Here is a 27,778-nt window from a genome sequence, read left to right on the forward strand (position 1 = left end):
TGCAAATCCTTCGGAAAGGCTGAAGACAGCTTCCATGACTGACCGTCGAGGAGGCTTGATCTATGAAGAGTAGAACATCACAGCTGACACAAATTCTTGCACAGCCAACGTCGTACTAATTTTCCCTCCCTTGGGTGTTATACCCTCAGTCACAAAGGTAGACTCTCTCCAGATGTTGTCCACCCTGTTTTTTGGGACATTGCCCCCCACCCCCCCAGCTCAGACTCTGCTAGGCTGAATAGCCAGTGTGTTCTGGGGGCTCATAAGCACGTGTCTGCCATGTGTGGCTTTTTGACAAGGTACCAGGGATCGAACTCAGGTCCTTGTCCTTGCACAGCAAGCAGTTTACCAACCAAGCCGCCCTGTGTACAGGACCAGCAAGCCCTTCTATCACAACTCATGCATAAGCACCTCTCTGACATTGCATCCTAAGCTCAGGCCCAGTATGTAGCTCACAATTCACCGCTCAGTCATCATGTGAATATGTTCGATCTATTGATAAAACCCCAATTAAGTTTGGCCTACCAATTAATTAAAGCTGAAACAAATGAAATACTGTTTTTTTTTAAAGTTATTGTTTAAAGTTTAGGTTTAGTGTTTTTTTTTTTTTAATAGCACGCAATTAGCTGGCAACAGACGTGGACTCAGCAGGCTTTCAATTATGTTATGGATGCTAGTCCCTAATTTGATACACGACTGTAATTAAGAATGTAATTAATTCTTGAAGTCGCACTGATGTCATCAGCCACAGAGTACATAATGACCCTTGTTGTTCCCATACAAAGGCCTCTGGCAAGTCAGACGACTCCAGGGGAGGGGGTGTTTTTACTTATCATTTAAGCACACAAAATGGCTTCTGATGGGCATCTGGCCAATATGTTGGTTGCACGTAAAAACCCAGGAGAAAGCAAACATCGAGGCTTCCAGGACATCTATTATCTAAAGGCCTGGGGAACAGGGCCTTTAGAGTCATCTCCATGGCTAATGTTGAGTCACCGGGATCCAACAAGACCAAAGAGGAAACATGAAAATCAGTCCTCTGAGGGACATTATCCTCAAACTCTAATCAAGTTCAGTTTCTTTTCCAAATATCTGCTTTTGATTCCTCTGTAGGATTTAGGTCTGGGACCCCATGAGGGGATGTGTTCATCCCCAAGGCTCAAAACCCCAACCTCGAGTGGGCATCTAACTTGTCCTTAGGAATCATTTCCTGTATGCCTAGATGGACAAACATTCTGTGCCTTCATCCCAAACCATCTACAAGTGTGTGTGTGTGTGTGTGTGTGTGCGCATGTGCACACATGTGTGTATGCATGTGCACACATGTGTGTATGCATTGCACACATGTGTGTATGCATTGCACACATGTGTGTATGCATGTGCTTGTGTGTGGTATATGTGCATGCATGTGTGTGTGCTTATGTGTGGTGTGTATGCATGGGCATGTATGTCTGTGTGCATGTGCTTGCCTGTGCTCTGTATACATGTGTGTGCATGTGTTTGTGTGGGCTGTGTATGCATGTGTGTCTTTGTGCATGTGTGGGTGCATATGTGTGCATGTGTGTGCATTTGTACATGTGCTTGTATGAGGTGCCATGATCTGGATTCCTCAACACTTAGTAAACATTCCTGGCTCGAACAGAGGAATCTGTTACCAGTTGAGTTTATACCCCAAGTCAGTCGTTCTTGTATTATATTTTACCACATGGAAACGCAGCAACGCCTTAGCTCTGTTCCTGACAGTTGAGGGGAAAGTTCTGTTTAGGAGAAAATAAAAAGATAATTATAGGGCAGGAATTGGTGAAGAAGGGAGAGGATCTACCTGGGAGGATAAGGATGGACTATCTGGTTCTGAGCAAACGGCTCTGCCTGAGAATTAGAAATGCTTCTGAAACAGCCGTGGTTCACAGAAAGCAGGAAAGGACAGCCCGTCCATATCACCTAACTAACTGCATTTAAAATGTGTGCAGGCAAACGCTCCTCAGAAAATCCAGGTCAGGCAGCCGGATTGCCCCGATGAAGTCGCAGGTGCAAATTATGTTTATTTTTAAAGATAACTAATTAAATAATTGTATAAATTCGAATGAGTTACTTGAGGTACAGGGAGAGGGTGTGTTTGGGGAACAAGGGTTATGATTAAGCCAATTCAGCACCTGGTGTCCCCGGAATGGTAGGATTGAAATGGAAAAACTCAGTTTTAATGATATCAAAATTTAAAAATACATTCAATGGTATCGCAAGGGAAAATAGTCAACAGAGGCTTAACTTTAAGCTGTGCCTTGGTCTCTCCGTTAGCATAAGCGGTTGGCATGATTTTCAGTGACAACCCCCTTCTCCTAATTCCTGTCCCTATGGCCTCAGGTAGCATCATCTTTTAAAGGTTCCATGAATTGGATCAGTGTCACCAGCTAGTGACAAGCTGGGGACATAAACATCTCTCCTTGGGGCCTTGGCTCAGCCTTTCTTGTCTCAAGGCCTAAAGAATCCCCAGTCCCACACCTGTCACAACTGTCTGTGGACTTCTCCCTAGGTCTCTACTTGACTGGCTGGCTGGCTGGCTGGCTGACTTCCTTCCTTCCTTCCTTCCTTCCTTCCTTCCTTCCTTCCTTCCTTCCTTCCTTTTTGAAAAAAGGAGAACTAATTGAGGCTGGCTTACAGTTTCAGAGACTCAGTCCATTATCACCATGGTGGGGCGCATGGCAGCGTCCAGGCAGACAGGGTGCTAGAAAAGGAGCCATGAGTTCTACATCTTGAACTTAAGGCAGCCAGGAGAAGACCATTTCACACTGGCCAGACTTGACCAAACATATGAGACCTCTAAGTCCGGCCCCTCCACAGTGACATGATTCCTCTAACAAAGCCACACCTTCTCCAATAAAGCCACACCCCCTAAAAGTGCCACTTCCCAAGGGCCAAGCAAATTCAAACCACCACATGGAGCAAAAGCAGAGAAAGGCAGGGAAATGGCTCAGCTAAAGACCTCAGGAACGTGGCCGGAGGTCTTCAAGACGGAGGTCTACAGAGCTAGAAGGGCAAGGTCTTTATTTCTTCCTTAAATCATGGATTTATCCAAGGTTGGTCAGCCACCAAAATAATAGTAACTAGAGGGTCTTAGACAATTTTTTTTTTTTATGACGACACTGCCTAGAAGACAGAGAGGTCATCGTGGAAACCAGAACCCACTGAAAGGAGAGCTTGAAGAAGTAGAGAAGAAGCCCTGCTCTCTCCTTTGGGATTTTGGTGCTTTGGTCTGTAAGCAAGCAGGATGGAGAGAGAAGCTATACCAAACAGAAAAGTCTGTAGGAACCAGAGGAGCCGGTCCTGGCTGTCTGTGATTCTTTTATGCTTGCATAATACCAAAGCATTCATCAAGGGTTCTCCCACATGAATTAGCCATGCAAGCCAATACCCACTCCTTAAGGAGGTGTGATAGAGGAGTCCACCATGTACTTTGTGAAGGGACCCAGGGGCCCAGGGTTCTGATAAGGGATTCTCTGAGGCCAGACGACAACCCAGCCACATGTAGTAGCAGCAAGAGATGGCGATGACTGTGAACCAGAAGAGGCTGCCCCTCTGGAAGTATTTGGCACCTATGGCCAAACCCATTGCTGCAACAACCCCGCCGGACGGTCTCTTGCACCCAGTAGAAGGTGGCCCAGAGGTTGGGTGTGCAGCTCAACCTGTTGTACTCTGAACCCACAGTTACTACTCACACCTCCCAGGACCACAGAGGACACAGGCTTTGTCTCAGGAAGACATTAAGGGTGGTTTATTCAATTCAGCACAGCTCCAGCTTCAAACACACACTTCCTCCCTCCTTGACTCATCTCCACTCACAATACCAGCTCCCAAATATTTAACCCTTAAGTGCTAGCTAATATATTTATATTTCTTATAAGAAATCAGATAGATCTTTCAAGCAGAGGGGCTGGGAGTGTCATTCCCCTGGAATCCTGTGTGACACTCACCCGCTCCTTTTATTAACCTATTTATATATACTTTTATAGTGCTAATGAGAAACCCAAGGCTTCCTACGTGCTAGGCAATCTCTCACCTTTGACACTTATGGATGTGACCATGACTTTCCCAGGCTTCAGAATGGTTGCCACTTCAGCCCAGGATATTCACCTCTACAGGTTATGGTGTCCTTATCCCTTTTGATCCCCCAGGTCCCAGCTCAAAGAGATCCTTCTAGAAGCCCCAGTCCAGCCCATGCTCAACGCCTCTATTCTGATGCCAGGTGACATATCTTACAGCCTTGCGGCTGGCCAGCAGCTATGAGTTATCTTTGCAAGGCCACAGGTCTCTTTTCTCTCTCCCTCACTAGGAGACAGGACTCTTCACAACTGCATGTATCCTGTGGCTGTATACATATTATGTGCAGTTTCGAAAACCCACAGAAGGCATTCTGGATCTTTCTCCAGCCCTTGCTGCAGTCCACTATCATTGGCTTGTAGACACATCAGTCCAATCCCTACCTGCACTGCTCTGGCCTTCTTTATTGTGATTTATTTTTATTTTATATTGTATGGGTGTTCTGGCTGCATGTATAGCCTGTGTTCTCATGAGGCCAGAAGACAACATTGGATCCCCTGAAACTCCAGTTGCAAATGGCTGTGAATTGCTATATGGATGCCAGGAATCACGCCTAGGTCCTCTGCAAGAACAGCAAATGTTCTTAACCACTGAGCCATCTCTCCATAAGATCCTAGGGTAACAATAGCCCTGTCCTGCTTGGCAAATCCATCTGATTTCTTATGTTCTCTTCTTGTAACAAACTCTGTCCCAGGGGTATGCCCTTTTTGAAATGTATTTTGGTATATCTGCAAACTCTATAGCCAGGTTAAATCGTCATCAGCCATTCATGATAGAGATGAAGGGGGCGGGGCATTATCCAGTAGTATATAGCTTAATTAACAATGGTACAGGGTTTTGCTGAATCTCCCAGGCTGGCATCGAACACTTTATTCTCCTGTCTCTGCCTCCCAAGTGCTAAGATTATAGGTGTAGTCAGTGAGGGTGTCTTTAGAAGTTGAGGAATAAATGAACCAGGAAACTCCTGGCCGATAGCCTGGTCAATTGCTGTGAATGGACCAGTGGCCAATTCATGCTTTCAGTCATGAAAAGAGACAAGTTCCTAGAGCACTCCAAACTCCACCTGAGGAAAGTAAACAGTGCGCTTAGCCGCAAGGACAGAAACGGGCAACACTTCCTTTTCTAGTCTCTCTCTCTCTGGGTATTTTTGGCTCAGATGTTAACTGCGTGAAGGAACAGATTTCTCCACTGAGATAAAAGTCCTTTGATCTCCGAGAGACTCTTGTTTGCTTTTCATGCCAAGAGCTATTAAATAGATCCCGAGTTCAAGTGTCTCCCAGGGGCCCCCAGCCATTTCTCGCTTTCCCACCCTTTCCTTCTCAGCTGTGAGTGATGGATTTAATCAAGTTCTCAGACAACTTAGAGCAGGAAGGGAATGGGTCACCTCCAACAAAGGGCAGGGATGTTGTTGGTTTCTTTCTTTCTTTTTTTTCCTTTTCTTTTTTCTTTGTGGGAACTCAAAAGATTCTCTTCTGGGGGAAATATAAAAAAAAATGAGTCTCCCCATGCTGGGCCATTTCTTTGTCTTCCTCATTATTACTCACTGTTCCCCACATAGATTTTTATGTGGTTCTGTGGATAGCGGCTGGGTTGCACACATTGTACTGGACAGAAGGAAGACGCACAGCTCCTTGCGGCTTCATAACCAAATCCCAATTTGGCCACATACAGTCTCTGCTGGTGCATTCACAAGCCAGGTGCTAGGTCCTCATTTAGGTAATTGTGTAAAGAAAGTTTTGCTCTTGTAGGAACACACACACACACACACACACACACACACACACACACACACACACACGAGTGCACATACAGAAAAGCATATTTCACAATCCCACCAAGAAAATCCTTGGCTTCTTGGCCTCAGGAAAAGAGGAAAAACTAGCTACGAGTCCTGGCCTCTGAGACCTGTTTCAGGGCCTGTGGGGGCAGCAGGTAGAATGTGAGTAGTGGGACTTCCCATGTGGAGATGGAAACCCTGGTATCCAAGACGATTCTGTCGCTGATGTCAACCAGGAAGTGACATCACAATGGTCACAACTTCTCCTCTGCACTCTGTGGAAACTTAAGAAACCTGGCGATATACTCAGGAGCCCCTATGAAAAGCAGCACCATAGACCCAAGAAGTGTAGCCAGAGGGTCAATGATAAAAGATCTTACTCTACCTGAGGCAGAGGGCTCCCTCTTGCTCCTGTGCAGATGGGAAGGAATTTATACTGAAAACCAGGGCTTAGGGAGCCACCAGCAGCCTGGGCCCACTCAGCCCTCCTTTCTGATCCGTTATGGCATATGCCCTTCTATGGGGGGAAGCCTGTGGCTGATGAGGAAGGGAGGCAAGGGGAATGGCTCACCTTTCTAGGCTGCCCAAATGGCAGAGGGCAGACAGTGAATGCAGAAACACATGACAGACTGCACAGTTCTAAACGGGTTGGCTGTGTGATCCACTCCAAGACCCAGGGCGCATCCCAGAGGAGGGGATAGAAAGATCTGAGTATGGTGAACCCTGCAGCAAACTTCTCTGACATTACCCGGCTACATGTTTGTGACCTCATGGCACCTGTGACCATCTGCACAGGACGGACTCTGAACATTCATTAAATCATGGGTAGAGAAAGGACCCACAATGCATTTCTCCTCTTTAGAGTCTATTCATAATTAATGGTTGTGAGGGAGAGGTGTCACTCTTTGGGGAGCATCTGGAAAGTTGCCCTTGATTCAGAAGACAACCTCTCACCTATGCTGAGGGGTCAGGGCCTCTAAACTCTGTGGGTCATGAACTAAAAGAAGGCATGAAAGGCGGCTTGGGGACTTTTTGAGAAGAAAAGGTGCCAGTAGTAGAGAAGGGGCTGAGGGAGGGGAATGGACGATAAAATTCATTATAGGACATTATGAAACTATTAAACAATTCAAAAAACCTGGCTGAGGCATATGCTTTTAACCCCAGCACTCAGGAGGCAGAGGCAGGTGGATCTCTGAGTTTGAGGTCAGCCTGGTCTACAGAGGGAGCTCCAGGACAGCTAAGGAAAAACAAAAGAAAACAAAACATCTGACTCTTCTACAGCAGCCCTGAGTTGAGCTTGGTGGCTGGCCACCACCTCAGCTACTCAGCTGGCTTCTACCTTAGTGTAGCCTGCGCACAAGAACACCCAACCCTCCAGGTTCCTCTAGGTTCCTTCAGGTTCAAGACAAAGGTGTCAGGCAGTGCTGGCACCTCCTGGAGGCTCCGAGTTGCTCCTCCTCTGTCTGCTGCTGTGGATTCTCAGGATCCTTGGCTTGCAACTCCATCACCCCAACCTCTGCCTCTACCGTTAAATAGCTATCTTCCAATCTGTCTATGTCCAAAGCTGCTTCTTCATTCTCTTTATGAGGACACACTCCTCATTCATCAGGCCACAAAGCAAAGATGTCTCTCCAATATGATCATATTCTGAGGTTCAGGGTAAAAATGAAGTTTTGAGAGGGGGGGCATTTCACAATCACAAATAAACCAGGGTGGAGGGGGAAGGGCACCTTGAACCAGCTCTACCTGAAAACATCTCTCCTTTTAGACCTTGTGAATGAATGGTGAGACCATTCTGAATGCTACCTGGAGTTGGATTTCTGTCATCTACTACCAAGAATCCTGATGAGTCCAGTCTTGGTTAGAAAGGGGCTAAAGGATGTTAATGCTGCTTCAGAATCAGTTTTCCCTCACAGAACATTCAGGAGCAACTGGGACAAGGACTTTTTAGTGGCGAAGGGGCTGAGAACATTCCAGTGAGTTCACTGTAGACAGTAAGGTAGGGGGCTCACTGGATCCCAAGGATAGGACGGTTAAAAAGGAAGACCAAGGTAGTCTTGACGAGGCGTGGCAGAATGTGGGTACCTGAGTAGCATGTTGTGCAGATGTGGCCATGTTTCTTTCACAGCAGAGAAAGGGAGCAGATAATCATTCTGAAAGGACCCTGAGCAAGCCGAACGCACTTCTGGGCACATCTAAGTGACTTGATCAACAGTCAGCACGAACTCCATCACTATGGCAACACCCTCAGACTTTTTTTCCTTCAGAAAACAAAGGCAAGGGGGCAGAGTGAGGAAGTGGGCCACCTTCAGCCTGGCCTTTGCTGGGTCACTTTAGTCAGAGATGTGGTACCCAAGGCCGCACACACTTGTTAAGTCATGGGCAAAGCTCTACATCTTGTTTAGGGAGTGTGCAGATGCATCGAAGGCCACAGTCATCTTGAGTAACTGCAAGCCAGATACAGTGGGGTGAAGACCACAGGGTCTTCACTGAGTTAATCAGCTAGACAGCTCTGGGGACTTTGCTCACTAGCACATAAGAGGCTAAAACCACGGGAGCATCTGAACAGGAGGCAGGAATCTGGCTCTGGAGATCTAGGCCTCTGTCATTAAAACATAGTCTGAGGCAATGGCTCACAGAAAGGGTCTGCTATACAAAAACTGAGGCCTAGTGGCACCTGCCTATACTCCTGGTGCTGGGGGACAGCCACAGAGGCTCCCTAAGGGCTTGCTGGCGGGAGAGTCTGACTGACCAGTGAGCTCAAGGTTCACTGAAAGACCCTATCTCAAAAAATAAGAGAACCGTTAATGAAGGCATTCAACTCCAATTTCTCAGCCTACCCCCACACCTGTACACACAGGCATGCATACTTATGCAACACACACACACACACACACACACACACACATACACACACACAAAGTGGCATTGGCGTTTGCAAGACACAGTGGTGCACATCTGCAGTCCCAGTAAAGGGACTATTAAAGCCAGGAGTTGGTGAGTTCAAGGCTAACCTAAAATATATTGAGACCTGGTATTAGAAATAAAACTGGCGGGGCTGGGGATTTAGCTCAGTGGTAGAGCGCTTACCTAGGAAGCGCAAGGCCCTGGGTTCGGTCCCCAGCTCCGAAAAAAAAGAACCAAAAAAAAAAAAAAAAGAAAAAGAAAGAAATAAAACTGGCTACTGGCGCTGTGGGCAAAGTTTGGCTTCCTGCCACGCCTGACGACCTGAGTCGGATCCTCAGGCTGCATGTGGTAAAATGAGAGAATGGAGTCCTGCAAGTTGACCTCTGACCTCCACAGTTGATTCTGTCAGGCTTTTTGTCATAGCCTCAATCAGGAAGAGGAACTAAGACATGCGTGCTACGAAAATTTCGCTTTGTCAAAAAAAAGAAAAAAAGTATTGTGCTTGCTGAGTGTCTGTCAATCACTATGAGTTTAAAAACAATGACCAAAGGCTCTGTCCATAAATTGACAAATGTCAGTTATTAATTAAGGGACACAAATAAGAACGTGGCTTTTCTGACCTTTGGTTTCTGCCTCCTGGGTCATGGCTCCTCTTGGAATCTGCCTGCTTCCTACCAGTGCCTGAACAATATATTGGACCCAGGCAGCAATGCCTCTCTGTTGATGGACAACTCTCATCCCCACCCCTTGACCTGGAAGCTTTTCCAACTCATTGCTAGGAGCATGAGAAGTCGTTCAGTTGGTAGGATGCTTGCCTGGCATGCATGAAGCTCTGAGTTCAAGGCCCAGGACCTCCCCAAAACTGCACAAGGTGGTATATGCCTGTAATCCCAGCACCAGAGAGGTGGAATCAGAAAGACCAAGAGTTTACGGTCAAGACCACCCTTGGCTACATGAGATCCTATCTATGAAGACAATTTATCAATCAATCAAAATGTTATTTACCTATGTGACAGAAAAATGGTCACTGAACTTAAAAACCAGTTTGATCATATAAAGGAAAGACCTCAGCCCAGGTGATGGGACCAGATTAGATTCAGACCTGACGGCAAATATGTTCCAGCAGAGGGGGCTTCCGGCCTGTATACAGGGCTCAAAGGATGCTCCCTGAAGGTTATCAGAGGTTGCACGCGTCAGATCGCTCAGCTCCTCCTGTCTCTCCTCCCCTTGGGGAACTGCAGCCTGGAGACCCATCCCCAATGAAAATAAAGGAGATTAAGGAATTTCTTTTTTTTTTTTTTTTTTTTGGTTCTTTTTTTTCCGGAGCTGGGGACCGAACCCAGGGCCTTGCGCTTCCTAGGTAAGCGCTCTACCACTGAGCTAAATCCCCAGCCCCCCCCCCCTTTTTTTTTTTATTTTAATGGCCATTTTAATAGTTTATGTGTGATTTAGAAAATGCAGGTGGGGGTGGATGGAGCACATAGTTTAGGTACAACATGCTTTTCTTGATGTTTTTACACTGATTCGACCAAAATCAGCATCTCTTACCACTTCTTTCTAGGTTCTATATATGGGAATCAGCATGGTCCTGTGTGCATCAAGCTGAGGTTTGCTGGGCAACAACACCCTTCCAGAGACAATTCCGGCTTCCCCTTCATCCAGCAGCAGTGCTTGTTGTCCCCCGACGGCCACCATAAGCACCATCGACCAGACAGGCTTTCAGATAATGAAAAAGCCAAGCCCATCCCACATCTGATTCACTAGGACTAAAGGAGAACAGGAAGACTGCGTTTGACAAGCTCAAAAGTGAATACAAGGGAATTAACTCCCTGAAGCTTAAGCAGAAGCTATTGCAGGTGAAAAAACCCCCAGGGAATGGCCGGGTGGGAAAGAGACACACGGCTAGGTAACACTATAAGAACCCATTGGGCTGGTTCAGTCAGAATGATCTTAAACAAGATGGCTGCCTTGGTAATTTTCCCAGGTTTGGTGATTTCAGCCCTGGGAATTGGGCTTCCCCTAGTGCACATGTCTTCTCACCACACTGAATGCAATCAATAAAAGCCCCCATAGGTATGTCCAGAGGTTTGCTTCCCAAGTGATTCTATTCTTTCACATTGAGTATTTAAAAAAAGGGGTGGGGGCACGTGGTACTTGCAAGAACCACATGTAAAGCCTGAGTCTCAGTTGTTAAAGTCAAGCTCTCTGGGTCGCCATTGGTCGATTCTCAATGGCCCCTGCTTTGAAGATCTGCCAACCCTGGACCCAGTTGCCAACTCCCTAGGTCGCCCTGCTCTCATTGGAGATATGTGTCTGGGTCGTGTGACTTCCTGTGGCACCGTCCAATCCAAGAGACCAAAAGCTAAGAGCGGCAGCTGCCAACAAAGAAAAGAAAAGAAAGGGCCCATAGTCAGGACAACAGTGACTTATGGGAATGAAGAGGAAGGTGGGGCCCCTCTTGTGGGCGTTCAAGGACTCATCAACCGAAGGCAAAAGGACTGGGTATATGGCTTAGGCAAAGCCTGATATGGCAAAGTATGCGCTCAGAACATTCGAAAAAATGAAAAAAAAAAGAACTGAAAAAAGTCAAAACGCCATTAAGAGATAATGCAACTTTAGCTTTCCTTAATTATTAATAGACTTTGAGGAATAATTTAGAGCTAAATTACAACCGGATAGAGGGATTCATAATACATGTGGGTCACAGGGGATTATGAAAATATCTGGCCTCATTTTCATGTCACCTGACAGAAATTCATCCAGGAAAATGCCACGAAACATAATCGTGAACATTAATAGACAGTTCCCTGAAAGCGGTGGGCGCTCCCCCTCAATCCAGAGAGTTAAGGCTTACGGTTTTATGCACAGGCAATTCTCAACATCTTTACTCAAATAGTCTTGATTTTCAAAAGCTAATAGTGGTTCCCACTTGCGCTGTTCGTGCTTTCCCACAATTTGCTATTTCCCCTCTCCCTCCTGATTAATACCCTGACTTAGGGAGGAGAGGATTGCAGAATGCCCATTCTGCCAGGATACAAGGAAGATCCAGTCTTTGAGGCCAGCATGTAAGACTCAGCCAGTGCCATGAACTCCTGAAGAAGATATGGAACCTTGGGAGCCCTCAGGAACCTAGACTGAGCTTAGTGGCACAGACTTGATATTTCAACATATGGGAGGTGGAGACAGGAGGATCAGGGGTTCGAGGTCATCCTGTTACATACTGAATTGGAGGCCAGCCCTGGCTGTGTGAGACCCTGACTCACAATAACAGCAGCAGCCACAAAACATCTGGAAGAACTTCCTTCCTTCCTCCATTGTAGAAAGACTCCTGTCATTTAGCCTTTGTTCCTTTGATAGCAGTCATGGATATCATCAGTCACTTTCTCAATCCCTGGGGCTAGCCACTCCCTCTTCCCTCAAATTTCCTTGGTGCTAAACCACCCTGAGGAATGTCTATTGCCTTCTGCAAAATACAAATTAGATCACGGAGCCCCGGCTCTCATCTCTGCAATGATTTAATTTTTGCAGAACCATTGGTGAGCCTTTCATTTTTCTTTTTCTCCCAAAACTGAGCAGTGATCCAGTTGGTAGTAGGGAAACTGAGCTTCCACAGCAGTTGACAGCACTAATTTGTTATTTTTTAAATATGCCCTTCCTGGAGGCTTCGGAAAACGGAGTACTGAAATGACGACATAGATACTTGACACAGAATTCCTGCCATCACATCTCAGTCATGACACAACTCTTCTTTTAGTCGCTCTAAAACCATCATGAGAGAAAATGGTGGAACACCCCAATAATACATGGGTCTCTTTATTGGGTAAAGGAGTATGTTCCTGGACCCAAAATACTGTTTTGTTTTGTTTTTTATCCACAAAACAGTGTGTGCTAGTTAGTTTTCTATTTCAACTTGTTATAACCTAAAATAATCTGAGAGGAGAGCTTTGATTGGACATGTGTGTCAGGGATTGTCTACATTGTTAACTGATGGAGGAGATCTCAGCCCACTGTGGGTGGCAGCATTCCCTAGGCAGGGGGCCTGAATAGGACAGGGAAAAGTTGTGTCTAAGGAAGCAGGCAGCAAGAGCACTTCATTCTCTCTGCTCTTGACTGTAGATGTCATGTAACCACGTTTGCGTTTGAGTTCCTCCCTTGACTCACCACAGTGACAAATGACAACCTAGAAGAGTAAGCCGAACAAACCCTCTTTGCCTGTGTTGCTTTTGATCAGGATATTTTATTCCTGTGGCAGAAACAAAAGTAGAACTCATTCTGTAGTAATCATCCTTACCAGTCTGTTATCACTTCAAGGCTGTGCCCACGGTCAGGGCACCATTTTGCTGGAGAATTCTGTACTATAGCAGTCTTCAAGGACCCAGGGGTGGATAAAACTGGCCCCGAGTTCTCTTTGAAAATATTCTATGATGGACTCAGAGGTCTTCCTGAAATAGGCAATTTATAAACTACGAGACTTTGGCGTCTTGTAGCAGGGAGGACTCCTCTCTAATCACCAGCCATTTCTTCCATTAGAGAATAAGATAATGATGTTTAAATGTCACCAAGTGCCCACTGTTTAACAGCTGTGGCTTCCTCATTTCAGATAATTTAATTTCCAATGAAGGGAGAAAAAAAAATTTAAAAGCAGCCACAAAACCACAACCCGGAGCCGCGGAATCATCTTGAGTTCTGTAGAAACATAATGTTTAGAGAATGGATTGCACCGTAGGCTTTGGATAACAGCAAGATTTGAGGGACTTTGCACAGCTCTGGCAATTAAGGAAAACAGAGTAACTGCCAAGGTGGCCTGGGATCAGAATAATTGAAATGTTAAGTCTCTTTCTTCTCACGAATGAGCAGCTCACACCTCTTCCTGAGATGTCACACATGATACTTCTAGAAAAGGCTGGGCAGGTCGACACGGTCAGAATCTCCCCATCGAGTGCCAGTGCGACAATTCTTGCAGGAAGTCAGCAGAGAGCCTGGTTTCAGGGAATGCAAGGTTCAGAAGCCAGGAGCCTGGACCAGTTTCTCCTGATGTTTTTGTATCCCAGTCCTTTCGTTTATAGTGACGCTTCCTTTTCTTTACACGTTAGGGAGTTGTGTAAGTAGAGTTACCTTTTCTGATATCTGTAGGAAGGAACTTGAAGCCACGTGTCTACAGCAGCGTCCTGGCAGTCAGGAATACAAGGACACGCATCCCAAGGTCATGAGAAAGGTCAGACGCTTTTTCATTATTTGTGAACATACTGGTGCCTGCCCAGGTTGGGAGTAGGGTGCACACATGATCTAATACCCAAAGAGGCTTTCAGAGATTATGGCTATGATGCTTTCTTTGGGAGATCTGAAAGACGGAAAGGCAACCCAGTAGCCGTAGCATCTTTGACTTAACCCAGCTCAACTCTGCAGCCCACAGACTGCTTGTGCTAACTATTCTTCCGTACTTATCTACATGTGAGCACAGGCTAAGATGGCTGGCCAAAGAGCCCCAGGGATCTGCCTGCCTCTGCTTCCCAGCATTGGGACCACAGCATGAAACATCATCCCAAGCTCCCTCCCCACCTCCCGCCCCATGTGCGCGCTCAAGTTCTAGGGCTCTGGTCTTCATGTTGCTGCCAAAGCAAGTATTTTACCAACTGAGACATCTAGCCAATCCTTCTGAACTTACAAAAGGCAAGGTTGGGAGGCTTTGCTGTACACGACATGGTTGTATTTTATTAGCCTCCACTTAAGACCGGCTCTAACCGATATGGTTGTCTCTCAACACTTTCCATGACCTTGAACACAGTCCTTACCTAGCATCCCTGTCACCTGTGCCTGATGTAAAGATACAGGCAGGATGGCTCGGCTGGGCAAAGGCACTTGTGGCTGAAGCTGATGACCTGAGAGTTTGATCCTGAGGCCCCACATGATAAAATGAGAGAGTTAACTCCCTAAGTTATCTGCTAACCTCCATACACAACGTTTCCTCTCTAAATAAATAAATAAGTGATTTTTAAAAATGTCTAGCGGTTACCTAAGATGCATTGGTGAGGCCAGGTCTGTCTAGCCCTCTTACCAGCATTTCTGTTTAAATGTGGGCTTCTGATTCAAGCTCCCCAGGGACCAAACTCTTGCTCTTTACCTGATTGAGGCTTGGTTGCCCATTTCCTTACCAGTATCTTTGAGTTGCACAAGCCACTTCACCAGTTACCTAGTATGAGATGCTCTGGTTATCCACAGGCATCCAAGAATAAGGGTCATGGGAGGCTACCCTCAGAGAACTTACATCTGAAGGTGAGGATCTAAAGCCCTCTGAAGACCTGGGCAGCATGGCCCTCTGGAGCTTCCATTCATGGTGTGCTTTGGCATCAATGCACATTTTTTTTTCTTTTTTCTTTCTTTCTTTCTTTTTTTTTTTTTTCAGAGCTGGGGATCGAACCCAGGGCCTTGCGCTTGCTAGGCAAGCGCTATCAATGCACATTTTATTGAATGTCTCCTCCCACTTTCCACACTAATGATTCCTGTTTAGAAAAAAATTGCCATCATTATTTCCTGCCAAGGTGGAAGGGAGCATAGCCGTGTGTGTGTGTGTAAGACAGACAGACAGACAGACAGAGAGAGAGAGAGAGAGAGAGAGAGAGAGAGAGAGAGAGAGGTTTTCCTCTCTGACATCATGAGACTTCCTAAGCAACTCCCACTTGTCACTCAACTTCTTAGGATCTAAATGGGTTTTGAACTCAGGGGTAGAAGATGATAGTCTCATGTATAAAACATGTTGCCTAATACTCCGGGATGCTGATTAGCAGGGAGCCTCTGTTGGCAGTGAGTCTCATGGCTCACGTCTCCAGCAAAGTTGTGAGTTTTCAGCCTGTAAATGAATCCCCTCTGAAGACCCAGGGTGATGGGTAAAAGGAAACCATGGTGCTGAGAATCTGGGTACCTGGACTTCCACATTAACTCTACCACTGGCTGCCATGAGAATGTGCCCCAGTCCATCAATGTCTGCACAGCTGCCCTAACCTTCACTATACAAGAATCCAGTGCCAGATTGGGGACCTGACTGTGCATGACACTCAACAGGAGAGAGCAAGGTCCCTGTGCACACAGAACTTCAAATGAAACTGACTATAAACATTGGTGCTTATTAACATAAGAAAATAAGTCAAGACTTTTAGGAATGGGTGTAGGGCATGGAAACATGGATGCCAATCTGTTCTCAGGTGGGGAAGAAAAGGTTGTTAGTAGGTGAGCTGAGGTCCTGGACATGCGTAGGTGTGAGTTAAGAGTTAGAGGGGCTGGGGATTTAGCTCAGTGGTAGAGCGCTTACCTAGGAAGCGCAAGGCCCTGGGTTCGGTCCCCAGCTCCGAAAAAAAGAACCAAAAAAAAAAAAAAAAAGAGTTAGAGAGAGGATGCAAGCAATAGTCTCTGGAGTATTTAAAGTTTCCCCCCAAAGGAAAGTATTATTGTTTACATCATTAAAGACTGGCTTAGGGACAGAAATAAAAAAAGGGCAAGAACATGAGGCATCTCCAGGGTTCCTGGGGCAAGAACATTGGGAGTCTCCAGGGTTCACAGGGTGAGAACATCGGGCCTCTCCAGGGCTCAAACAACAAGCTATCCTACTGGCAGAACGCTCTGAAAGCAGACTGCAGGGCAAGGAGGATGCATTAAGGAGGCTTGGGAAGGATGTGAGGCAAGGAGGCAGAAGGAAGGGACCCCCAAGGCTCAGTCCCTTTGCCGCAATTGTTTTGCAGATGTGGCAAAGCAACAGAGCTGGAGGGGCCTGGGGCTGTTGGCCTCTTAGAACAGGAAGAAACTGGAAGAGAGCAAGGGAAGACTGGTGCCTGCCTTTTTTGGACACTCCCCTGTCTAATAGTCTCAAACCAAAAACAGACCTAAAACAAAAGAAGGAGATACCCTAGAGGAAAAACATCTGGTAGCTTCAACCAGAAGGAGCCCGCCTTAGGAAGAGGGGTGGGGCTAAGGATGGAGAAGTTAAAGGAGGAGGCAGATCCTGGGAGGTCTGGATTGACCCAGAGAACAAAGGGAGCTACCTCAGGGTTTAGAAGGAAGGGTAACAGTTAGCTCTGTCTTCCTCAAGGTGCTTTCTACCCACTCTTCAAAGCAGTGGTTCTCAACCTGTGGGTCATGACCTCCATGGGGCTCACATCTCAGATATCTTGCTTGTTATTTACATTGTGATTCATAAAAGTAGTGACTTACAGTTGAGGAGTGTCAGTGAAGTCATTCTATGGTTGGGGGGTGGGGATTGCCACAGCATATGAGGAATTGTATTAGGGAGTTTGAGAACCACTGCCCTAAAGCCACCTAGGGCAGAAGGAAAGCAAGTCATCAGGCTGCAAATACTCACTAGTATCTGATAGCTAATGTTTGGGTGTCAGGGAGGAGCAAGCTCCCAGACACCATAGGGTGTGACCCTAAATCACAGCAGGTAGCTGTCCAAGAGGAGGCTTAAGCACCTCGAACATCGTGAAAGGTGAACCATCTGTCAGGCTTCCCTTCCTTCGGCCTTATATCTATGCACTTTATTGACTGTTGAATTAGAGGCGCATCAGGGAGGACCTTCTCACTGCTTTTACAAAGCTTGGGCTCTAATGCAGAATTGCTCAGCCACACAGTAAAGGACTGCAACCTCATATTAACACAAATGGTGGTATTAGAGGTTTTCTTTGAAAGGATGTAGAGCTCGAAAGGTTAAGGGGGGGGGAGGTGCTCTTGAATCCTAAAATGAAATTTGAAAGTCTGTCCTACCCACTAGGAGATATTATTATTGTCCAGAGACAGAGACAGACAGTGATACAGAGATAGAGAGACAGAGATAGAGACCCAGAATCACAGCCCAGACCCAAGCATCAAACACACACATGCACAGGCACACACACACACACACACACATACACACACACACACAAACACACACACACACACACACACAGTGAGAGAGGAAGGGAGGGAGAATGGAAGGGTAGGAAGAGAGGAGGAGGGAGAGGGAAAGATTGACCAAGTCTGAAACTAAGAATCGCAACCAGACCCTCTCAGTTTTAAGACGCTTCAAGCCAGCATCTACAGGCAAGCAAGGTAGAACTCGATGGGGCAAGGCTGGACATTCACCAAGGCAAGCAATCCACTATTCCCAAGGTTCAGGAAGCTTATTATAGACCCCAAACCAGGTTTGAGGCCGTAAATTACTCAGAGGCATGGTTGAGGAGTAATCCAGTAATCCACTTATGGCTTTAAGTAAATCTGGTTGCACACGGAAGCCCTTCTGAGTTTACAAACCTATAATATTTCCAGCCACTGGCCTGGAATCGGAGGGGGCCATCACCATCCAGCCAGGGCTGCATGGTGTTCAAACCACAGAAAATTAACCAGAGGCAGACAGTCGATACCATATTATCCCCTTTGCTGCAGTCGCTCATTCTGTGTGTGACCATTCATTTTTAAGTCAGGGCCAGGCAAAAAGTTGGCCAGTTCAACCCCTATAAACAGACTCTTTTCACTACTGAATGCCACAAATTCAAGAAGGGAAAGACTAAGAAATGTTCCGGGCAATCGGAGAAAAACAAAGATGCACTTGCATCCCATGCATCCAGAACAGATGAGATTAATTCTTCCCAAGACCTCAGGATGCATTAGGAAACACATCTAAGTCCAGGAAGATGCAGGGACTCCCTAAGTGACCCCCAGGTAAATCTTTATATTATTCTGATTCACCTTAATGCCCAATAGAAGGAAGCCACACAACTATTTTGAACCTAGAGAGCGTGAGGTTTATTTCTCTCCGTTAAAGAAAGGAGTCTTGGGCTAGAGAGGTCGCTCAATGGATAAAGTGCTTGCTACACAACTATGAGTACCAGGGTTCAGACAACTGACACCCGCATGAAAAACTAGGGTAGGTTTGGTGATCTACTTGCAATCCCAACACTTGGAAGGTGGACATAGGGGGATCTTCAGGGCAAGCTGGCTAGTCAGACTAGCCATATCTGTGAGCCCTGGGCTCATCAAGAAATTCTGCCTCAGCAAATACATTGGCAAGGGAAGGCACCTGAAATTAACCCCATCTGCATACATGCAAACATTTACATTCATGCACACCACACACAAAGCATCTCTCTCTCTCACTGCCCACCCCCTCACACACACACACACAAACACACAGTGAGAAAGAGGGATGAAGGAAGGAGGAGAGGAAGAGAGGGAGGGGAGAAAGAGGAGTCTCAAAGAACATCAATTCTTTATGGGCCCCTGATTGCACCCCAATCCTAACTGGGGACTTCCAGGTCACAGCTCCAACTATTTTAAGGCTAATCTACCATGCTTTGTAATGTTTGGCTAGGAAAGGCTTTGTGTTCTAAATAAACCAGTGAGACAGGAAGAGAGGGCTGGGGAGGTGGGGGTTCTGGGTTCTTCCCCTTCCTCCTCTTTTTTTTTTTTCTTTGCTTTTTTTTCCGGAGCTGGGGACCAAACCCAGGGCCTTGCGCTTGCTAGGCAAGTGCTCTACCACTGAGCTAAATCCCCAACCCCCCTTCCTCTTTCTTCTACCTCCACCTCGCCTCATCTTACCTTCTCTGGGCCCTCATCTTTCTCTTTTACCTGCTATTAATTTTTCTATTTTATTCTGGTTGCCCCTCCTTGAGGGAACTGGAAGGCATTTGACTAGCCTAGGGTGGAGAGAACACAGGGTTACATTAGATCCATCAGAAAGGATCCTTTGGTAGTGGAGGTTCCTTTTCCTCCTCCTTGGTTCCCTCCTCTATGATGAAAGAGAGTGGGAGTGGGAAGCACACACATCAGCCTGAGGGAGTGAGGGTCTTTGTGAAGAGGTGAACAAGAGATTTTGCATACAAGGCAAACATCGGTCTCTCAGATGAAAATCACAAAGTGAAAGCATTAAAATAAAATATTTAAAACATGACCTTGGCATTGCTATGATCTGAATGTCTGTGTCTTTTGTATTGAAACCCTAACCTCATCTGCAATGTTATGGTGTCAGGGAGCTGGGGCTTTGGGGGAAGGGACTGAGTGACAGGCTGGAGTCCTCAGGAATGGGATTAAGCCTTTATGATGGTTAATTTAATGTGACTCAGGATCACCTGTAAGAGTCCCAGTTATGAACTATGCCTGGTTGGCCTGTAGGCATTTCTGTGGATAATTATATTAAATAATGGTAAGCCCTACCTGCCCACTGTGGGTGGAACCAACATAGGGGATGCTGGATTGATGGGGAGTGTTGGCATTTCGTTTAGGCTCCACAGTTACCTGGCAACACTATAAAAAGGGGCTGTTTGCTCCCTCCTCACTCTCCTGTTCTTCTCACTCCCTTCTTTTCTTCTCTCTCTGTCCCTTCTCCCCATTCCCCTTCCCACTTCTCTCCAGCCTCAACTCTTCTCTCTCTCTCTCTCTCTCCCTCTCTCTCTCTCTCTCTCCCTCTCTCTCTCTCTCTCTCTCTCTGCCTTTCTCTGTCCCTATTACCTCCTTAACTCCCCTCCCCATGCCCTAAATAAACTCTATTCTAATAAACTCTATTCTATACCATACCTCCCTGTGGCTGGTACGTCAGGGGAAAGGAATGCCTCAGCATGGGCCCGCAGAGGCACCCCCTTCCCCAACACCATACCGCACCTCTACCAAACATATTCCTAGCTTCTTTTTCTTTTTTATAAACACAACAGGGAGGGCAAGCTGAGCACTAGGCATGGATTAATTCGTGGTCCTCAGCTCTGGACAGCAGATGTGATGTGACCATCTCTCTCATGTTCTTGCCACGTTTGACTTTGTTGCCATGATGGACTGGTACCTGGAACCGTGAGCCAAATAAACGTCCTCCCTTACGTGGCTTTCATCAGGGAATTTTGTCACAGCAACAGGAAAGGAAAGTAAGGCAGTGCACTTATTACAGGGTGCCTGGAAGCTAGTCTGTAATATCCACCTTGTAAGTATGCAGCAGAAAGTGTTATCTGTGAATTAGGAGGCAGATCCTTGGTAAATATTAACCATGCTGGTACTTGAGCTCAGATTTTCAAACCCCACTCCTGTGAGGCCCAAGTCTGGTTTGAAGTTGCCACAGTCCTGGTATTCTTGTTGTAGCAGCTCAACAAATGGACCAAGAAAAGCATCAGAAATAAAACACTTGATTGCTTCCCATGCTCAGATGACTGCTTGTCATGTCCAAGTGACCGGTATGTTATACTCTACAGAACTAGTGGAGGGGACAGAGCTGTGTTTGTGGATGGGCCATCTTACTACCACACATCACTGGGGTTGGAAGGTTGCTTTGGTGGCTTTGGCAGATTTTGAAGCCATGGGTTGTCAAAATCATCATGAGAAGACACCAGTGTCTTGTTTCCTCGTGGTGGTCCTTCTGGTCTACCAGGTTTGTTCTACCAGACCACCTCTGAGCAGTTTTGTGTATCTTCCAAAAGATGCTAAGCTGAGGTATCAGGTGATCCTAGGACACTCTAGGGATTGATCCCCTCTTCCCACTTCTTAGGGTGACACCCGTCCACACTCCTCAAGAGGAAAGATTGAAGCTCTCACCATTTTTAAAAATTTTACTGATTCTTTTATGTGTATGATTGCTCTCCTGCATGTACACCTGTACGCCAGAAGAGAGCATCAGATCCCTTTATAGATGGTTGTGAGCCACTGTGTGGGTGCTGGGAATTGAACCCAGGACCTCTGGAAGAGCAGCTAGTGCTCTTAACCACCGAGCAACCTCTCCCACCAATTTTTGAAAAAGACAAGCTAGGCCGCCATGTTTGTTTCATTCTGATTCCCTGGGAGATCCCCTCTCCCCCATCTGAATCCCTCATCGAAATATTCTGTGCCAAATGAAATCCAAGTGAGGTCATTAATTATGAAAATTCACAATGCATAATTATAATAATTACTCAGATCACATAAACATTACAGCACCATGAATAATTGAATAGGCTCCGAGCTTTGGAGAGAGTTGCTAACACAATAAAACCTAGAGAGGTGACAGGGAAGGAAAAGGAGAGTCACACTCTGGTTTGCTGGGAGCGGGTTGCATTGTCACGAGGACATTTTCTTTTTCCCTTGGTCCTAAAGAATTATCCTTGACCTTATGAGGCAGAAATACAAAAGCAGCAATGAGATGCCTGGAATTTTAACAAGACCGGATCCATGTTTCAAAATGGAGATCTAGAGTTCCCAGAAAGACATCCTCCCAAGTTTCTGGTTTCTGCCCTCGCTTCTTCAAAAAATCCTTTCTGAAGGAGAAAGAGCGAGTTCTGTTTTATAACAAATACATGGCCACCCAGAGGTACCCCTGTGTCCTTTTCTATTGAGTAAGATGCTGACTCTAGAATGAATAGATGTTTTCAGGTTTCTCTCTGGGCAATGTAGACTCAATCAGAAAACATAATCAAGGTTGAGGGGGTATTTAATTTTGTGTTCCCTAGAAGTTGAAAACTGGTGTGCCATGTGACTTTTCCTAACTACCATCGGATTTCATTAATGAGTATGTCTGTGAGTGAACAACAGTAGCTTCGTGACAGAGACTTCTAAGAAGTAATTCATCTGGAGAAGCTGAGATAGGCCCACCCAGGGGAACCCTGTTGGGAGGTGGTTAGGAATACGTTAAAACTAAATCTGAAATGATGCTCTTAACTTGTTGGCATGCTCCAGCCTCAGCACGTGGTGCTGCTTTGCAGGTCTAGGTGCTTGGTGCCTGGGTGGCACTGGTAGGCTATGGGGGATGGGCTTTTTGTGGATACCACTGGTCCCTGTTCAGTTTACTGGACCTTCCTGGTCCACAGGACCAAACGACAGTCACAAGCTCTCTTTACCACCAATCAAGTTGCTCCTGCCTGCAAACCATGATTTCCCCCCAAATCTGAGGACCAAGGTGAAATTGTCCCATAAGCTGATGCTGTTGGGCCCTTTGTGACCAAGATGAGAAAATTCATCCAACTTGGGCTTTTAATAAATGCCCTTTGTGCTCCCTCAGTATGGGGGGGTGGTGGAGCAAGGCATAAAAGACACACAAATCCTTATCGTTTCTATAAATAAGGATTGATTTGTAGAATACAAATAACAGTTTTCTTATCTGGTAGGCTTTAGACTTTCTAAAACAATGGCCCCATTAAAGCAATGATACTGCTATAAGCTAGAGCGATGGCTTCGGGCGGTGAAGAACCCTGGCTGTTCTTGCAGAGGACTGGGGTTCAGTTCCCTGCATCCACATGGTAGCTCACAACTGTCCGTGATTTCAAGATCTGATGACATCTTGTGGCTCCTAAACACATATAGGGCGCATAACCTCCATATGTGCTTACGTACGTAAGCACACGTACGTCCACATAAAAATAATAATTTTTTAAATGTTATTGTGTAAAAAGCTGGCCTAGAACTCCCATAGAAAGAATGTTGAACTGTCAGGTAAAGTAATTTGTAATTTTTTTCTTTTAGATTTATTTATTGTATGTGTATAAGTTTTCTTTGCCACATATATATGTGTGTGTGTATATATATATATATATATATATATATGTGTGTGTGTGTGTGTGTGTGTGTGTGTGTGTGTGTATACCATATAAGTGTGTGTACCTTAGAAATCAGAAGAGGACTTCAGATCCCCTAGATCTGGAGTTAAGGATGTTGTATGCTGGGAACTGAACCTGGGTCCTCAGGAAAAGCAGTAAGTGCTTGTAACCACTGAGCCCTCTCCTTCAGCCGCAGGTAAAATGAACTCAGCAGGCAAGATAGAATTAGCTTCGAGTTTCTATTTCATGCCAGTGATCCACAAGAGAGTCAATAGTGATTCAGAGCTGGTTTCACTGTGTGTCACAGCCATGGTTCATATCACGGATATTATAAAAGTATATGCTGTATGCCTGGCATTACCCTATATAGTAGGGTTTCAATAAGGATAGAGGCGACCACATTCCATGTCTACGGGACATAATGCCCTGTGATGTGATGTATAATATACAGGTTATTGCTTGTGTTGCTATGAGGTCTTTAGGATTGGATGGGGGGGGGATACCATTTAATTACTGGAAAAATAGTGTTGAGTGGGTAAGGCTGGCCCATTCATTCTTCATTGACTATGTTGGAATCTGACAGAGTGGGAGGCTTTGGGTCCAACGGTCTTCATCATTTTTCCTGTGGCTCTATTGGTCAGGATTGATCCGATTATGATTTTAAGTATTCACACGAGGAATAAAAAGGGCCACCTTGTCAGATATTTAGGCAGAAAATTAAAGAGGGGGGGGGGAGATGCTGCAGTTAATTTCAATATAGGAGCTTGAACACAAGGAGACGGGTTACAAGGCAGTGAAGGGGTTAAAAAGATCAAGATGATGGATATTAACTAGTAGAGGGGGGGTGGCTGCCAGCCCCTCAGGGAGGAAGGACAGGGATGGTGGGGGGTTCTCAGGGACTAGCACCAACTGCAGAGAGCAAAATGAGATGTGAGGAGAGGAGCCGCCCCAGGCAGCTGGAGCTAGAGAAGACGCCACAGCCCCCAGCCCCCGGCGGTACAAGCAGCAGGATAGAGGTGGAAATGAACGTGCCACACCGGTTGCAATATCCTATATCTTCATTTCCTCACGGCCCCTCAACCGACTCAGGCGGAGAAGCTGGAAGGCAAGGCAACCTAGGAGGTACAGGGCCCTGAGAGCCAGGACAGGGGAAGAGGGGTGGAGCCACGGACCCTCAACAGAGCCTGTGGCAAAAAAAACAAACAAACAAAAAAAAAAAAAAAACCGGGAGTGAAGAATCTCATCTCCTCCCAAAGTCTTCATTGCCTCCCTCTGTTTCTGCTTCTCTAGTACCCAGTTCTCCTACAGTGGACAGGCTTCCCTCACAGGACTGTGAGGATTGTGTACAGCTGTGTGCCTCGTCCGGCCATGCTCCACCCTAAACAAGGGCATCTATCAAGGACTGAGGATGTTTTGATTTTAGGTTGTTCAGCTACTGCTGGCAGTGGTTTTGATATAAAACCCTGAATCACAAGGATAAAATGGTGTGCACAGCAGAGACAGGGCTGGTCTCCAAATGGCCATAAGATTCTGTCCCAGAGTATCGCTCTCAGCATCCTGAAATCTCGAAGTGGGCATAGATCATAAAAAAACGTCCCTCAGGAATCTCTACTTCTTCTTTCTCCTCCCTCCCTCCTCCTCCTCCTCCTCCTCCTCCTCCTCCTCTTCCTCCTCCTCCTCTTCTTCCTCCTCTTGTTAATGTATTTGGTAGCCTCTCTCTCTCTTTCTTTCTCTCTCTCTCTCTCTCTCTCTCTCTCTCTCTGTCTCTCTCTCTGTCTCTGTCTCTCTGTCTCTGTCTCTCTGTCTGTGTGTGTGTGTGTGTGTGTGTGTGTGTGTGTGTTGGTGTAATGGGTGTACTCTGGAGGTCAGAAGAGGGTGCTGGGGCCCTCATCAATAATAACACTGATATGTTTAGTATTCTAAATTACACAGCTACCAAGTTTCAATCTGAGGACACGTGTGCCATATGTATAGCAGACTCCTTGGGTAGGTTGAACATTGAAACATATTTAATATTTTCCATGAAATGGGAAATAAAGCCTAGAAAAAATAAAGGAGCCCATATATTTGTTGTTCTTGTAGTTTGTAGAAGGCAGTACATGGTTCTGAAGCAACAGTGTGTCTGCCTGTGAGACAAGGAGCAGAGAAAAGTCTCTGGGTTTTCAGACTTATTTGCAAAGGGCATAGATGCGAACTCAGGAAATGCTGAATTAAATGCTGACTGATTGAAATGGTGAACAATAATAACAATTGACTAAAGTTTAAATGCCCTTAGTACCTAAGTGAGTACCACCTCGATGGTTGATCTCCGAACATGAGTGTGTGTGTGTGTGTGTGTGTGTGTGTGTGTGTGTGTGTGTGTGTGATGGTGGCATTGGAAACTGAAATGGAAACTTCTGGTTTCTTTAGAAAGTCAGTTATATCAAATGATGTTTTCTGAAAGCAGACACAGGTGAAAGGATGTTTTGCTAAGGAAAATACGTGAAAGAACACATGATGTTAAGAAGGAATATACATATAACCCAACGGATGGTAGACAACGCTGGATGGTATTGGTTCACCTTGCCCTTCGTTAATGGTCAACATTCGCCATGACGCCATAGAAAGAAATGCACCAAAAATCTTCTAGTGGTATTCTGGTGGCTTCTTGCTGCTTCTGTGGACTCAGGCCAGTTTGGCAGAGTGATGTCAGCTGATATAGACTCATGTGGAGTTTTGCTAAGACAGACTCACATGGTGTTTTGCTGCATAAGACCCATGGGAGGACATGTGATATTTGGAGGGAATATAGACAGGACTCAATAGACAATGAGTGCTGGTCCTGGTTGCTCCTACAAACTTGTGCTAATGTGGCAGAAACCTACAAGGGACAATGGCGACTGAATCCAGAACATCGTATATGCCAATCAAGTCTTCTGCCACTTTCCTGGCTTTCAGGGACTTCAAGAAACTCTCTTCCATCTGTTGGGATTAATTCTGACCGTCAACTTGACACATCCTCAACTTGACACATCCTAGACACTTCAACTAAGGATTGGCCTACAGGAAAGTCTGTGGAAGATTGCCTTGTTAATTGACTTAGGCGGTCCAGTCCACTGTGGGTGACACCATTCCCTAGACAGGTGGTCCCATTCTATATAAGAAAGCAAGCTGAGTGCAAGCCTGTGAGCGAGCCAGCAAGCAGCATCTGGCTACACTTCCATAACCAACTGAGTTCTTGGTTGGAGGTGATGCTGTGTCTGCCCTTGGGTGGGTTCCTTCCCTGACATGTTCTGGGATTGTAAGCTGAAATAAACGCTTTCCTTCCCTAAGTTGCTTTTTGTGAGATGTCTTTTCTCACAGCATCAGAAAGGAAATTAGAAGACCATCTTTGCTGAAAGCCCTCCTTCAAAGTTCTGACCGAGGATGCAATCTGGAGGTCCATTCGTGAGGAAGAAGCAGCTGACACTAGATCTGCCATCTGTACCTGGGCCCCAGGCCAGTGTTTGCCCAAGTGTGCCAATACAGATAATGGGAGAGGAAATACAGAAGGACCTTTAAACATGCTATCAGCTATGTATTTATCTCAACGAATTTTTTTTTCTTTGCAGAAATGCAATTAGTATGTAAAACAGCGACTCTCGTGGAAATGACTGCTTGGGGGCTGAGCTCAGATGAGAAGATTTAGAACAGAGAAAAGCTGCGTGAAGCCAGTGGACGTGCAGGGGACAGCAATGTGGAAAAAAAAAATCACTAAGGGCCCTAGAGGGCGACTGAGAATTAGAAAACAGGATTTGAGTCACAGGTGATGTTATATCTTTGAAGGTGGAGTCTTTAAGCAAAGCATCTTGTACACGCTTCCTGCTCTCCAAAAACGCTCCCCAATGTGTGTTCTCAATTGAACTTGGAAAACTAACACCCTATGTTTTTGGAGAAAACTCAGAAGTCATCGTGAAAATTAAACGACAGCATCAAAGGTGCTGTTCTGTCAGACAGTGCCACAGAGTTGGGGACTTGAAAAAAAGGGGGGGGGTGGTGGGATTCCTAAACTTGCATTTTGACTCTCTTATATCTAAAAGTTAATGGCGGGTACAGATTGAGCCTGCTTGTGTGGGTGAGTGTATGAACGTGTGTGTATCTGTGTGTGCACACATGCATGCATATGCACCTAGGTGAGTATACATGTATATATATACATATATATACATACATATATATACATGTATATATATACATATATACATATACATATATACACACACACACACACACACACACACACACACACACACACACATATATGTGCACAAGCACTGGCCCTGCATTTTCTCCAGAGGAGCCGAAATCAGAAACATACAGTTTTATGAAGGAGCAGCAAGATTTCTCTCTCAAGTCTCAAGTCTATGGAGAGGCATACCAGACTTCACAAACTGGAATTGGGATTGATCCACCAACATATAATAGCAGTTCCTAGGCAACTGTGTGGAGTCTCCTGTCATTACTCTTGGTCAGA

General features: G+C 45.8%; 1 protein-coding gene and 1 pseudogene across 2 annotated transcripts in view; both read right to left on the reverse strand.

The window, feature by feature from the left end:
• The window catches only part of Tmem132c (transmembrane protein 132C), a 321,460-nt gene that overhangs the window by 278,422 nt on the left and 15,260 nt on the right, over positions 1-27,778 (reverse strand). The gene's annotated exons all lie outside the window — the stretch shown is intronic.
• Tmem254-ps1 (transmembrane protein 254, pseudogene 1) lies at positions 1,524-27,452 on the reverse strand (annotated as a pseudogene).

Source organism: Rattus norvegicus, chromosome 12 (assembly GCF_036323735.1).
Source record: "Rattus norvegicus strain BN/NHsdMcwi chromosome 12, GRCr8, whole genome shotgun sequence".
Taxonomy (NCBI): Eukaryota; Metazoa; Chordata; class Mammalia; order Rodentia; family Muridae; genus Rattus; species Rattus norvegicus.